General features: G+C 34.6%; 1 long non-coding RNA gene across 2 annotated transcripts in view; it reads left to right on the forward strand.

Moving 5' to 3' along the window:
- LOC121495662 overlaps positions 1-13,237 on the forward strand; it is a 171,602-nt gene that overhangs the window by 111,384 nt on the left and 46,981 nt on the right. Inside the window, exon 1 of one of the 2 annotated variants that reach the window (XR_005989032.1) lies at positions 13,135-13,215. The exons of the other annotated variant lie outside the window; for it this stretch is intronic. This is a non-coding gene — a long non-coding RNA (uncharacterized LOC121495662). Of the gene's footprint in view, positions 1-13,134; positions 13,216-13,237 lie in introns of those variants that run through there. 2 annotated transcript variants of the gene reach the window in all.

Genomic DNA, 13,237 nt, shown 5'->3' on the forward strand with positions numbered 1-13,237 from the left:
AATTATAGATGTATTCTAATTCCTGTTTCTTTGTAATTCAGTTTTGTATGTTTTGTGTTTCTAGGGATTTGTCCATTTCATATGTTATCCAATTTATTGGTGTACAATTTTTCATAGTAGTCTTAAAATCTTTTTTATTTCTGTAGAATAAGTAATAATGTCCTCACTTCCTTTTCTGATTTTAACAGTTAGAATCTTTTCTCTTTATTCTTTGTCAATTTAGCTAAGGGCTTGTCAATTTAGCCAATCTTTTCAAAGAACAAACTTTTGTTTTCACAGATTTTCTCCATTGTTTTTCTGTTCTCTACTTTATCTCTGATTCAACCTTTATTATTTACTTCCTTCTGTTAATTTGGATTTAGCTTGTTCTTTTTTCCCCTAATTTCTTTATAAAGTTAGGCTGTTGATTTGAGACCTTTCTAATTTTTTTAATGTAAGATTTATAGCTATGCATTTCTCCCTTGGGATTGCTTTTGCTGCATCCTATGTTTTAGTATATTATGATGTGGTTTTTATCATTTCTAAGGATTTTCTAATTTCCCATTTGAGCTCTTTGATTCATAGGTTGTTTTAAGAGTATGTTAATATCCATAAATTTGTTATTTTCCTATTTTTATTCTGTTATCGATTTCTAACTTCATCTTGTTGTTGTCAGAGAAGATAATTTGTACAATCTCTATATCTTTGAACCTATTGAGTTCTAATTTGTAGCCTAAGATATGGTCAATGCTGGAAAATATCCTGTATGCACTTGAGAAGAATGTATAATCTGTTTTTGTTGGGTAAAGTGCTCTGTATATGTCAGATCTAGTTTGTTGTTCAGGTCTTCTATTTCTTTACTTATCTTCTGTCTCAGTGTTCTATCCATTATTGAAAGGGGAATATTGAAGTCTCTAACCTTTATTGTAGAACTCCCTTCAATTCTGACAATTTTTATTTCATTCATTTTGGTGGTCTGTTACTAGGTGCACAAATGTTTATAGTTGCACCTTCTTGCCTTATTGAACTTTTATTAATATGTAATGTCCTTCTTTGTACCTTGTAAACTATTTTGGCCTGAGGGAAAGTAGCTTGCAACCATGGGGAGGAAGTTCAACAATGGCTACCTGCATTATCTCTTTATGCTCTTTCTTTAGGTCATCTTACCCATCTCCATGAATTTATTTACCACTACTGACTAATGACTTCTAAATTTATATTTTGAACCTAGTGTTCACCTTGGACCTCAAAACTCATACATAAATTTATATATATTTCTGCTTGGAATATAGTTGGTATCTCACATGCACTTCAAAATTAACATGACTGTAATTGAACACATAAACTTTTGTGAAATTCCTTGTCTTCTAGTCTTACCCATCTCAATAATCAGTTTAGTTGTCCAAGTCAGAAACCTAGAAATTATATTTTATTCTGTATATTTTCACTCACTATACCCAATTCATACAATTTCCCCACATTCAGTCTTCAAAATCTATCTTAAATTGTTCTGCTTTTTACCATCTCTACTACCAGCAACTTGGTCTAGATTATCAATATCTATTGCCTGGCCTGCTACATCAGCTTCATAACTGATTTTCTTGCTCTGTACTAGTTACCATCCAGAACATTCTCTACAAATCAACCATAGAAGTCTTTCTCTAAACATAAATTTAACCATGGTACTCCTCCACTTAATGCGGTTTGTTATAATTAAAATAAAAATCCATATTCCTCATCATGGCAGACATGGTCCTGAATGCTTTCTGCTTACTTCTCCATTTTCTTCTTGAGTCATTCTCTCCTTTGCTCACTATATTGCAGAAACTTTGGCTTATTTTCTGTTATTGGAAGAAATGAGTCTTTTTTCCATCTCAGAGCCTGCCCGTAGGTATCTTGTTGTCTGTAATCAGAATGTTCTTCCCAATCTCTTCAAATAGTACTTTCTTGTTTTTTACATCTCATTTAAAATGTAGTTGTCTCAGATAGACTTTCTCTGATCATTCCATTCAAGGAACTTCCTCTCCCCATTTACTTTATTTTTTTTTTTAATTTTTTTTTTATTTATTTATGATAGTCACAGAGAAAGAGAGAGAGAGGCAGAGACACAGGCAGAGGGAGAAGCAGGCTCCATGCACCGGGAGCCCGACGTGGGATTCGATCCCGAGTCTCCAGGATCGCGCCCTGGGCCAAAGGCAGGCGCCAAACCGCTGCGCCACCCAGGGATCCCTCCCCATTTACTTTAAATGCCACTTCATATGGCCTCTTCCCAACATTATCTCTGTATTAGTTTCTGTACCTATTATAACAAATTACCACACATTGGGCAGTTTAAAACACAAATGTATTTTTACATAGTTCTAGAGACCAGAAGTCCAAAATCAATGTGTTGGCAGGGCTATACTTTTTCTGGAGGCTCTAGGGACTCATTGTGTCTTCCAGCTTTCAGCATTCCTTGGCTTGTGGCCACATCACTCCAAACCCTGCCTCCATAGTCACATTGACTCTTCTCTTTTGTGTTATCTCTTTTGCATTTCTCCTATAAAGGTACTTGGAAGACATTTAGGGCCCATTCAGGTAATCCAAAGTTATCTCCTCAACTCAAAATTCTTTCATCATGTTTGTAAATATCCTTTTTTCCAAATAAAATAACATTTACAAGTTCTAGGCATTAGGATTTGATGTCTTTGAGTGGCCATTCATCCTATTACATGCTCTATCATGACTTTCTGATTATCAGATTTAGAATGCTGTTTTTACATAAATTTTATATATATATCTTTATGTATATGTTTTTTGTCAGTTTCTCTTAGACCAACACTATTCAGTAGAAATATAATGAGAGCTACATACGTAATTTAAAATTCTGGTATCCATATTAAAAGGTGAAAAGAAACACATGAAATTAACTTTTATATTAACTCAGTACATCCAAAGTAATATCAACATGAATCAATATCAGAGTTATTACTGAATATATATATCATTTTGAATAGTTCTGAAGTTATTACTGGATATATGTTATATATACATACATATATTTACTTATTGAATGAATAGTTGTTATATGAATAAAAGGAGACCTGAAAAATGTCATGCCAAGCCATATTACAATTTTCTTAACATCAAAATAGGTATGTATTTTCAGAGTCACATTTATCTGAACTATGAGTAGAAAGTTAAGTATTAGTGATTATGAAACTTCTCTATGTGTCTCTGAACCAACTCATATTTTTGCTTGCACTGTTTCTCTGGATGACAAATTTTACAAGTTTGCATTCTTTAAGAATATTTTATTTAAATTTTAAGGGCATTTGTAAATGTTTAATATTCTGGGATTTGGTGAAAATGGATCTTAATACATATTTATTATAATAATTTTCTTAGTTATGGTGAATTCTATTAACCAAAATTGCTGTGGAATTCATCCTCTTAAATATTTATTGTCACATAATATTTTAGATTTGAGCAGTGGGGAAATAACACAGTAGCTCATAGAGAAATTAGAACAGTAATGAAATTCAATCTATAATAGTTTATACATCATTTTGAACTGACTAATATTAGGCAAAGCATGCATATTCTATTAAAATATTAAAAGTTATTGAGGGCAAATTTTTATTTAATATTAAAATATAAAACCTCTTTAATCACTGGAAAGAATCCTCAGAAGTGGAAAGAAAAACTCTACATCAACTTAAACATTTTGGGACAACCAATTTCACTAATTTAAAACAACTTCCAGAGCTAAGGATCCAAGCAAATGAGACATTTTCTTTAAAAATTCTGACTCATCTTGGGAGCATTAAAATTAATAGAACTTATGATCTTGAGTTCTGCTCATTTGTGAATGTGTTTTCAGTAAGTACACATAATTGGGGTTGGGATCTGACAGTCCCTTATATATATAACCATCATGAATACACATAGAGTTTTACATATTTCAAGGAGTCTGATTCATGATTTTATGAAATGAAATGAACTAATGCAGAAAACAAATCTTATTGCAGACCAGTGGGATGCTCTATCCCTGTAAAACATTAGGATTAAAAGTACTAAGACAATATTTTAGCCCAAAGCCTGAATGCTTTCTATAGAATTCTAGGGCAAAGAAGGTGATGGAGGGAGTGCAATGGAGGGAAGGTGGGTAGAGTCAGGGAAATCTTGTGATCACCTTTTGCAAGGATTTCATGGACGAGTGAGTCAGTGCTTCATTTCGTAGAGGCAAATTTTTAGCAGTGGTTATCATCAATCTTTCTTTAGGCCTTGTTATTTTTTGAAACATGCAAGCGTAAAGGCTTGAAGGAAGGCATCTCTGCCCTGGACAACTTCCTGGACAAATTGTAGGCAGCCCTCCCCTGCAGCCCGCCACCCCAGGTGGGACTCGGCACAGCCCCTGAACCCAGCTGACTATCGACCACAGCAACAAGCCCTAGCATTCTCCATGACACCTCGAGACTGTCCAGTGACGCTCCACCTGACAGGTTCTAGGGCCCACTCAGTGCCATCGCTCAACGTGAACACTTGATGCCGTTTCTTTCTATATGCATTCCAAGATTTCAGAGGCAACAGAAATGCCCTGGCAGCAGGGACTTATTTGGCCAGTGGGGAGGTGGGGGAGGCAGGATGGGACACTCAACATTTTTTTTTTCCATTTCAGAAACTCAAATGTAAAACAAACAAACAAACAAAAAACAAAAAAAACAAAACAAAAAACAAAAAAACAAAAAAAGCGCATGAAGAGATTTATTTGGGTAAATGGCCCATAGTGGATTTCCCCCCAGAAAGGGGGAAGGAAGAAAGGATAGACCTTTCTCTTTAGACAGAAGCTAGAAGGCAGGAAACTTTGTGCAGTGTCACCGTGAACACCTCCAGCTGTATTAGTGCCATTGGAATAATAAATTTGATATGGTGGTGAAAAAAAAAAAGTTTACTGTCCCTAATCCTTGTCTGTGTAGTTTCTGATACCTTCCTCCAGGAGGCTCAGATTCTGAGCCAGTTCTGTTGAAGGTGGAAGAAATGTTCTATCTACAGTTTAACCATACCAGTCAGTAGCGTCAGAATTCAGTTGTGCTGTCCCAGAATTGTTATTGTGTCTAGAAGGACCTTGAAGGGTTGAACAAGCTCACACAACTTGGCACTTTCATTATTAGTTGCCCTGCTTTGTACTCTGGTTCTGCGTTGGGACACTGATACTCTGTCTTTGACAGGCTCTTATTCCTGGAGATGGATATAATATTTTAATGAGAACAAAGGGCAGCAATGATGAAAACCCTAAATTTGTTTCTCCAAGATTTAACTATGCGAGTCTTTGGTTTATAACTCTATGGTTTTCATATTCAGTAATTTATGAAAGTCATATCTAATAATTGGTAAGTGTTGATATCAAAGGGTGAGAAGTACATAGTGACTACTTTTAGAATTGTCTGAGTAATAAGGTTAAAATTTAACCTTATTACTCAGGTTAAATTAAATTAAATTTAATTTAATTTCTGAGTAATAGGTTAAAATTTAACAGATATCATAGATTTTGAAGTTAATATAATGTCTAAGCATGTTTATAAAAATTAAGTTTGTTTATGAAGATATTTTTACTAAAAGAATTTTAGGTACTTTCAGTATTATATAATCAAAGATTTAAAAGTTTTAAGAACTGTATAATGCTTATCCCTAAGAACTTCTGAAAATATGCTAATATAAAATCAAATACATCAAGACTCAAATATGAAAGTCCATCACATTGTAGAAAAACATTTATAAAGAAACAAAAATGTCTGAGAATGAAAAGAGAGAAACTGCATAGAATTAAAGAACTAGAACAACACATATCAAGGATCATAAGCTATAATCATGTAGAAGAGCATAATCCAGTAAATTTGTGTTAAAATATGATTTTATTTTATATTATATAATATGTTTATTATATCACATATATACAGATAACACATATTATGTATGTTATTGTGTATACTTTATTATAATGTAATAAATATGTGACCTCTGAAAAAACTTAGGTCATTGTTGTATATGACACTTACCTAGGTACAAATATACCTTTATACTCAGAGGAACATAGTTTCTCATAGCTTTAGCTGTTTCGATGTCATGCGGATGGGTACAGCACCATCACAATTCCTAGAGACAGACTTCTGACTTTCTCTATTTTTACCTTTAAAAACCCATGAGTGTGAACTATTCAAAAGTTTGATTATTGGATTTAGATACTGTATCTAAGGAGAATTAGGTATTTAATTATCCTGACAATAAACTTTATGAATAAGTAACTAAAATGCATTCATATTTTATTAATAATTATCAGGATCTGTAAGAATAATGAGTATTCTGTAGGTCATCTGAATTTCCATAAATTTCGTCGACTTTTTGATTTCAAGATATGAATGCTTTATAATTAAGAAACTCATGGAAGCCAGTTAAAATTTTTGTGTCATGTCCTTTTCCATTACTTCATCTAAGCTCTTTCACAATGTTAGACCTCCTTGGAGGTCCACAGGAAGTAGGTTCAAATTGACCAGATTTCTGTGGACACTGTTCATTGGACTATCAACTGCTCTACACTTAGACTAAGCCAACAACTGGATCAGTTTTATTATCTCTCACACTTCTATACGTTTTCTGCTCATTCATCTCCCCTCTAGCATGTATTAATTAGGTGGTGAATAAGACAAAGAATAATACTTTTGTTCTTACAGATTCATCTACTGTCACTAATGCATTCCCAAGCCAGCCACTTGGAATATCTCTGCATATCTCACATCTTGTTGCAGAATTCTCAAGACTCTCAAATTCTATTTAATTTCCATTAATTTTAATAATGCACAGAATGGAGTTCTTCTAAAAGGAGTAAAAGGGATTTTGTTAAATTAAATAAGTAACAATGGGGTGTTAGGATTCCCAAAAGCCTAGAACTCATGAGTATTGACAATTTAAGTGGCAAATTACCCAATAGTACAGTAGTTGAGATTCATTTATTTTCAGGGAAGAGAATAGTGAGCTGCTTCTCCTCTCACTTTACCATTCTCAGTTGGTCCAGTGATAGGGTGTCATGTCTCAGCCACCCTCTTAGTAGTACACATTTTGGAAGGACCAGGGTTCACAGAGGATCAGCAAAAAGGTCTGCCTATTGAGGCTTCCCTGTTTCCCTAAGATGGTGAGTTAGCAATTGATTTCGACATAGCTTGGGCAACCCAGGTGGCCCAGTGGTTTAGCACTGCCTTCAGCCCAGGGTGTGATCCTGGAGAACTGGGATCGAGTCCTGCGTCGGGCTCCTTGCAAGGAGCCTGCTTCTCTGCCTCTCTCTCTCTCTCTTTCTGTCTCTCAAATAATAAATAAATAAATAAATAAATAAATAAATAAATAAATAAATAAATAAATTTAAACATAGGTTGAAGAGGGGACCTTCAAATGTGCATTAAGGTTTTACAGATTATAAAGTAATATGTTCATTAGATGTCTTCACTCCCTTCTGCTGTCTTATCTTATTCCTCACGTCACCCACTCTACAACCCATATACTGTATCCTTGAATTCTGCCTTTGAGCTTCATTTGATCTCTGTTCTCCATCCAACCCTGAGCCATGTTTTACTCCATCCCCAAATGAGGTGCTGGATATTCAGGGATAGAGTAGGGAGGGATTAGGGGCAAGTTAGGGTGGAGGGTGAAATGAATCTTAATATAATAATATATTGTTATTAAAATTATATTTTTTAAATTCGGAATGTTTTTACCTTCTGACTCATGTCACTTCATATGGCACAATTAAACAACTGTGTCAAAATATCTTGGCATTCAGCTGCGCAAAAATGTTTTTCTTTAGCCATCAGTGACTTCAGTAACACTTCACCTTGAATATTGATGGGGGAGAGAATATTGGTACCATTAAAAGTCACTTTATGAATCTACTAAAGAAATAAGCGAGAAGAAAAGTGTTTGAAACTTGCTACCAGAATAACAATATATCTATATATTTATTCACCTGCCTTTGGCCTTTTATCTCATAAATGCTGCCCCACACAGGCCTTTGTAACTACTGCCAACAGTTTGTCTGGTTTGTCAAAGATATCTCCTCCAGGGATAATTATTTACACATGGAAATTTGTTGGAAATTAGGTATCACCAAGAGGCTGCTTTGTATACTGTGGTTGCATGTATGTAAACACATCAGTTCATATTGAACAAATGTAAAATACAAGTTTAGGTGAGTGGTCAATAGAGCTGGCCATACACTAGGGTTTCCTGAAATAGAAGGGGCCCTAAGAGGCAGAAAGTTGTGCCAAAAAACTTGTTTCTAAAATTTGTGCTAAATTCTTTTACAACATCCCTAATAAATGATAAGGCACATCAAGTGACCAGGAATGCCTAACTCACAAGATAGAATACTCCATTTCCAGTTCTAATTCAACTCTTTATTTTGACTGTAATCTGCCTGTCTAATCCTTCTAGTCCTATTGTAGCTTTCTGCAACCACAGGTTGAGACTAGCCCTTTTTCACCATAGCAATTTTGCAGGTTATTTGAAGACAGATATAAATGATCTCTATTTTTTGGTTTAAATGAAATCTTACCTTTAATTTGTAATGCTGAGGGTTAGATAGAATACTTGTGTCCTGAGAATATCTAGAAGAAATGCTAATGATGTAATTGATACAATGTTGTATGTTAACTGTGCTGGAATTTAAAAAAAAAAAAACTTGTTCAAAAAGATATGTGTACCCTTATGTTTATTTATTGTTTTAAAAGATTTTATTTATTTATTCATGAGAGAAACAGAGAGAGAGAGAGGCAGAGACACAGGCAGAGGGAGAAGCAGGCTCCATGCAGGGAGCCCGATGTGGGACTCGATCCCAGGACTCCAGGATCACACCCTGGGCTGAAGGCAGCGCTAAACCACTGAGTTACCCAGGCGCCCCCCCTAATGTTTATTGAAGCATTATTTACCATAGCTGAGTGGAAGGAAACCAAGTGCCCACTGATAGATGAATGGATAAAGAAGATGGGGTGTATATGTGCAATGAAATATTACTCAGATATAAAAGAGAATGATATGTTGCCATTTGCAACAATATGGATTGACCTAGAGGGTCCATTGTATGTTATGCTATATGAAATATGTCAGACAGAAAAGACAAATACTCTATGATTTCACTTATATATGGAATCTAAGAAACAAAACAAATGAACAACAACAACAAAACCAGACAGAAGATAGCAGATTGGGCCAAATTATTATTATTTTTTAAATATATTTTTTAATATTTTATTTATTTATTTATTTATTTATTTATTTATTTATTTATTTGAGACACAGAGAGAGAAGAGAGGCAGAGACACAGGCAGAGGGAGAAGCAGCTCCATGCAGGGAGCCCGACGTGGGACTCAATCCTGGATCTCCAGGATCACACCCCTGGCTGAAGGCGGCACTAAACCGCTGGGCCACCAGGGCTGGATTGGGCCAAATTAAAGGGAACTGAAAAGTATAAACTGGTGTGCCTGGCCGATTCAGTTGATCAAGGGGCCGCCTCTTGATTTTGGCTCAAGTCATGCTCTCAGCGTCCTGAGATGGAGTCCTGCATCAGATTCCACATTCTGTGAGGAGTTTTCTTGAGGATTCTTTCTCTCCCTCTGCCCCTCCTCCCACTCTTTCTCTCTCAAATAAATAATGTATTTTAAAAATGTTTGAAAAAAGAGGTATAAACTTGCAGTTATAAAATAAATAAGTCAGAGAGTGAAAAATATCACATAAGGAAATAGTCAACAATATAATAATGTTTTATTGTAACAGATGGTGACCACACTTATCATGGTGAGCACTGGATAACATATAGAATTGTTGAATAAATATGTTGTACACTTGAAACAAAAGGTATGCTAATGAAAATTAAAGGAGAAATCAAATATATCAAGACTCAAACAAACAAACAAAAAAAGAATCCTGATGTTGACCAAGCAAATACTGTAATTTTGACTTTTCTCAAAATGCACCAGTCTACCCATCACAGCATAAAGAGCCACAGTGATGTTTGAAATCAAGTGATTATTTGTAAATTCGCTGATGTGTACAGATTTTCAGAACATATAGTTTAATTTAAAATTCGTTAAATGTTTCATGCTCATAGACAAAGAACTTTCAAGTGATAAGCAATGTTTAGGAGATAACCTGCAGCTCAAGAAATGTGAGGTCTTTGAAAGGTAGATTTCGAATATATCTTTCAGATACTTTAAAATTAAAAATTTACAAATATTACAGGAATATTATTTACATATTCCTAACTTCATTATAATTTTTCACTAAGAGAATTGTGAATTTTATCCATTTTAATAGAAAACATTCAGTTAAAATTGATACATACTATGTTCTAGATATTTTTATTGATTTCTTCTTTCTGAAGTTTCTCATTTTTTGTCTATTATTATCTAAGTTAAAATTCTTGAGGTTCTTCTCTAGTCTTTTATATTTTAATGTAGAGATTAAAGAAATCCTTTTTGAAATTATGATGACAGTAAGCCATGTTGAAACATTTATCAAATAGATTCATAATTTCTCATTATGCTACTTTTAAATTGAATAACTAACACTTGTTAAAAAAAATAACTAACACTTGTTTTAGAAAGAAAAGAACAGGATTAACTTTTCTCACACAGAGAAATTAGAAGATAGTATTCACTGCTATTGTAATTTATTACTACTCTGAGTTCTCAAAGTTACCAAAGAGTAGCAGTGAAAATAATTGCAAGAAAACTGGAGAAAAGGGCAGCCTGGGTGGCTCAGCGGTTTAGCACTGCCTTCAGCCCAGGGCCTGATCCTGGAGACCTGGGATCGAGTCCCCCATCAGGCTCCCTGCACGGAGCCTGCTTCTCCCTCTGCCTGTGTCTCTGCCTCTCTCTCTCTCTCTGTGTTTCTCATGAATAAATAAATAAAATCTTAAAAAAAAAACTGGAGAAGAAACTTCCATATTCTGAGATCATGAACTGAAAATGTTTTATTCTTAGCTATTTATAAGGATGGGTAAATTGCTTTCATATGGTTGAACATATATTCCAAATTTTCACAAACTGAATAAGGGGGACATTTTTGAGAAGAACTGAGTCTCTTGGAAGGAAGTTGTGATGCTCAAAGGAAAGTTTATAATATCCATTACTTGTTCAAAATTTGTTAATAACAACAAAATGTACTTCAGTGACACTATATTTTATCTTGTGGGATACTCTTTATATATATGCACAACTTTTATTTCCTTTAGGTGGGGTCTGTGTCTTGTCCATATTTTTACTACATCTGAGATTGAGTACATGGTAGGCATTCGCTCAATGCGATTCCTATTTCCATAAACTTTTGATATTGCTATTAAAGTACCATTTCAATATGTTTTTAATATGTGTCCTAAATAATTATCTAAGATGGACTGTCAGTTACAATACACATTTATTTAACTTGAAAATAATTTTAAATGATACATGTGTTCCAGTTTTCAGAATTCATCAGAGTCCTGTAAAATAGAATGCTTTAGAATGTGTTCAACTCATAGTTATATTCTGCACACTTGAAAGGGGTGGGAAGGACTGATGTTAAATACCAAACCTATAAAGTGTGAATGTATTGGTATGAGAATATAGGCAGAATATATTTTATTCAGCTTCCAAGAGAAGTTAAAAAGAAATTTGAATTCATATGTCATCTCTAATTTTGTAAGCCTTGCAAAACCATTTCTTAATTTGGCACCATTAGCAGCCTGATTGGAGGCCACAGTGTTTGCCCAACCAGATCCAGTGAATTGGGAATCAGAGTGAATGAGTATTAAGATAGCAACATATGAGGAGAACTGTATTACAGAAATCACACCAACAAATGACAGAGTTGCTATACTGAATAGTAGTTGGAAGCAATGGTGTAGATACTTTCATGAAAATGATGGGGATTGATTTTTATCTAGATTAATTGATAAAAAGCAGATTTAAGGAAGTAGTATAATTTTAATTCGATGAAATCAAATGACAAAAATCATTGAGCTAGATCTTTTTCATAATAGATGTAATTTTAGGTTTTAAATAATACAGTACATGCTGTTCATGAATGGATGCTTTATTGACAGCAGATATAATGCTATAGGGTGCTAAAACATTACACAATTGTACAATCCAAATGAGTATTGATTAGAGAACAGCTTCAACCAAATTTATGCCACTCTATAGGGATATAGAAAACACAAATTTTTCAATGATTTGAAAGCCAAGAATTATTTGAAATTATTATTCCAACAATGAATTTTTCCCTCTGCAATTTTGATGGCTCACTAAGGTATTTCCAGATAAATCTTTTGCCAGAGGGGAGACCTATTCCCTTTATGTAGGAGACTCAAAGGAGACAGTGAAATAAAATATATACACATGAAAGAAATGTGTGTATAAATAAATAGATCATGAAATAAGAGAAGTTGTTTATGTAGCATTCTGGAACATGCAAGTGTTGGGTCCCACAGACCAAAAGTTATAAAATCATCAGTGTCATGGAGTTGACGTTACTGGTAGTGATAGTAGCATGATAAACAAAAATAAAAAAGTGAATTGTATAGTATATTTATTTTTAGAGGGAAGTAAGGGGCAGAGAGAGAGAGGAAGAGAGAATTTTAAGTAAACTCCATGCCCAGTATGGCCTGACGTAGGGTAAGGGGAGGGGGGGCTCAATCCCATGACCCTGAGATCATGACCTGAGTTGAAATCAAGAGTCAGATCCCTAAATGAGTGAGCTCTCCAGGCACCCCTGCACAGCATATTTAAAGTGAAAAGCTATATACGGGGTAAAATCAAGTAAGGAAAAATGATGAGAATAAGGAAGGGGGAGAAGGAGGAATCATGGTTGCTGTATTGCAAGGGATGGTCAATGAAGCAAGCCCTGGTTGAAAAATGACATTTGGGCAAAGATGTGAAGGGTTGCAATAGCCATAGAGATATCTGGGGGAGGAATGTTCTGCTTATGGGAAACAAGAGCAAAGGTCCTGAGACAGAAGTGTGCTTATCCTATTTGAGGAAAAAGTAAGGTGATCAGAATTGTAACAGAGTCAGAGAGGAGGGGGAAGAAAAAGATAAAGCTATAGAAATAAGGAGCCTGGGGTAAACCACAAGGGGCCTTACAGGCTATTTAATGACATTGATTTCTACTGTGAATGAGATGGGGTGCCATTGGAGATGGAGTGCCAATAGAGCAGAGGACTTAAATTTAAAAGTAGGTCTTATACTCATTTATA

The sequence above is a fragment of the Vulpes lagopus genome, chromosome 7 (genome assembly GCF_018345385.1).
Source record: "Vulpes lagopus strain Blue_001 chromosome 7, ASM1834538v1, whole genome shotgun sequence".
NCBI lineage: Eukaryota > Metazoa > Chordata > Mammalia > Carnivora > Canidae > Vulpes > Vulpes lagopus.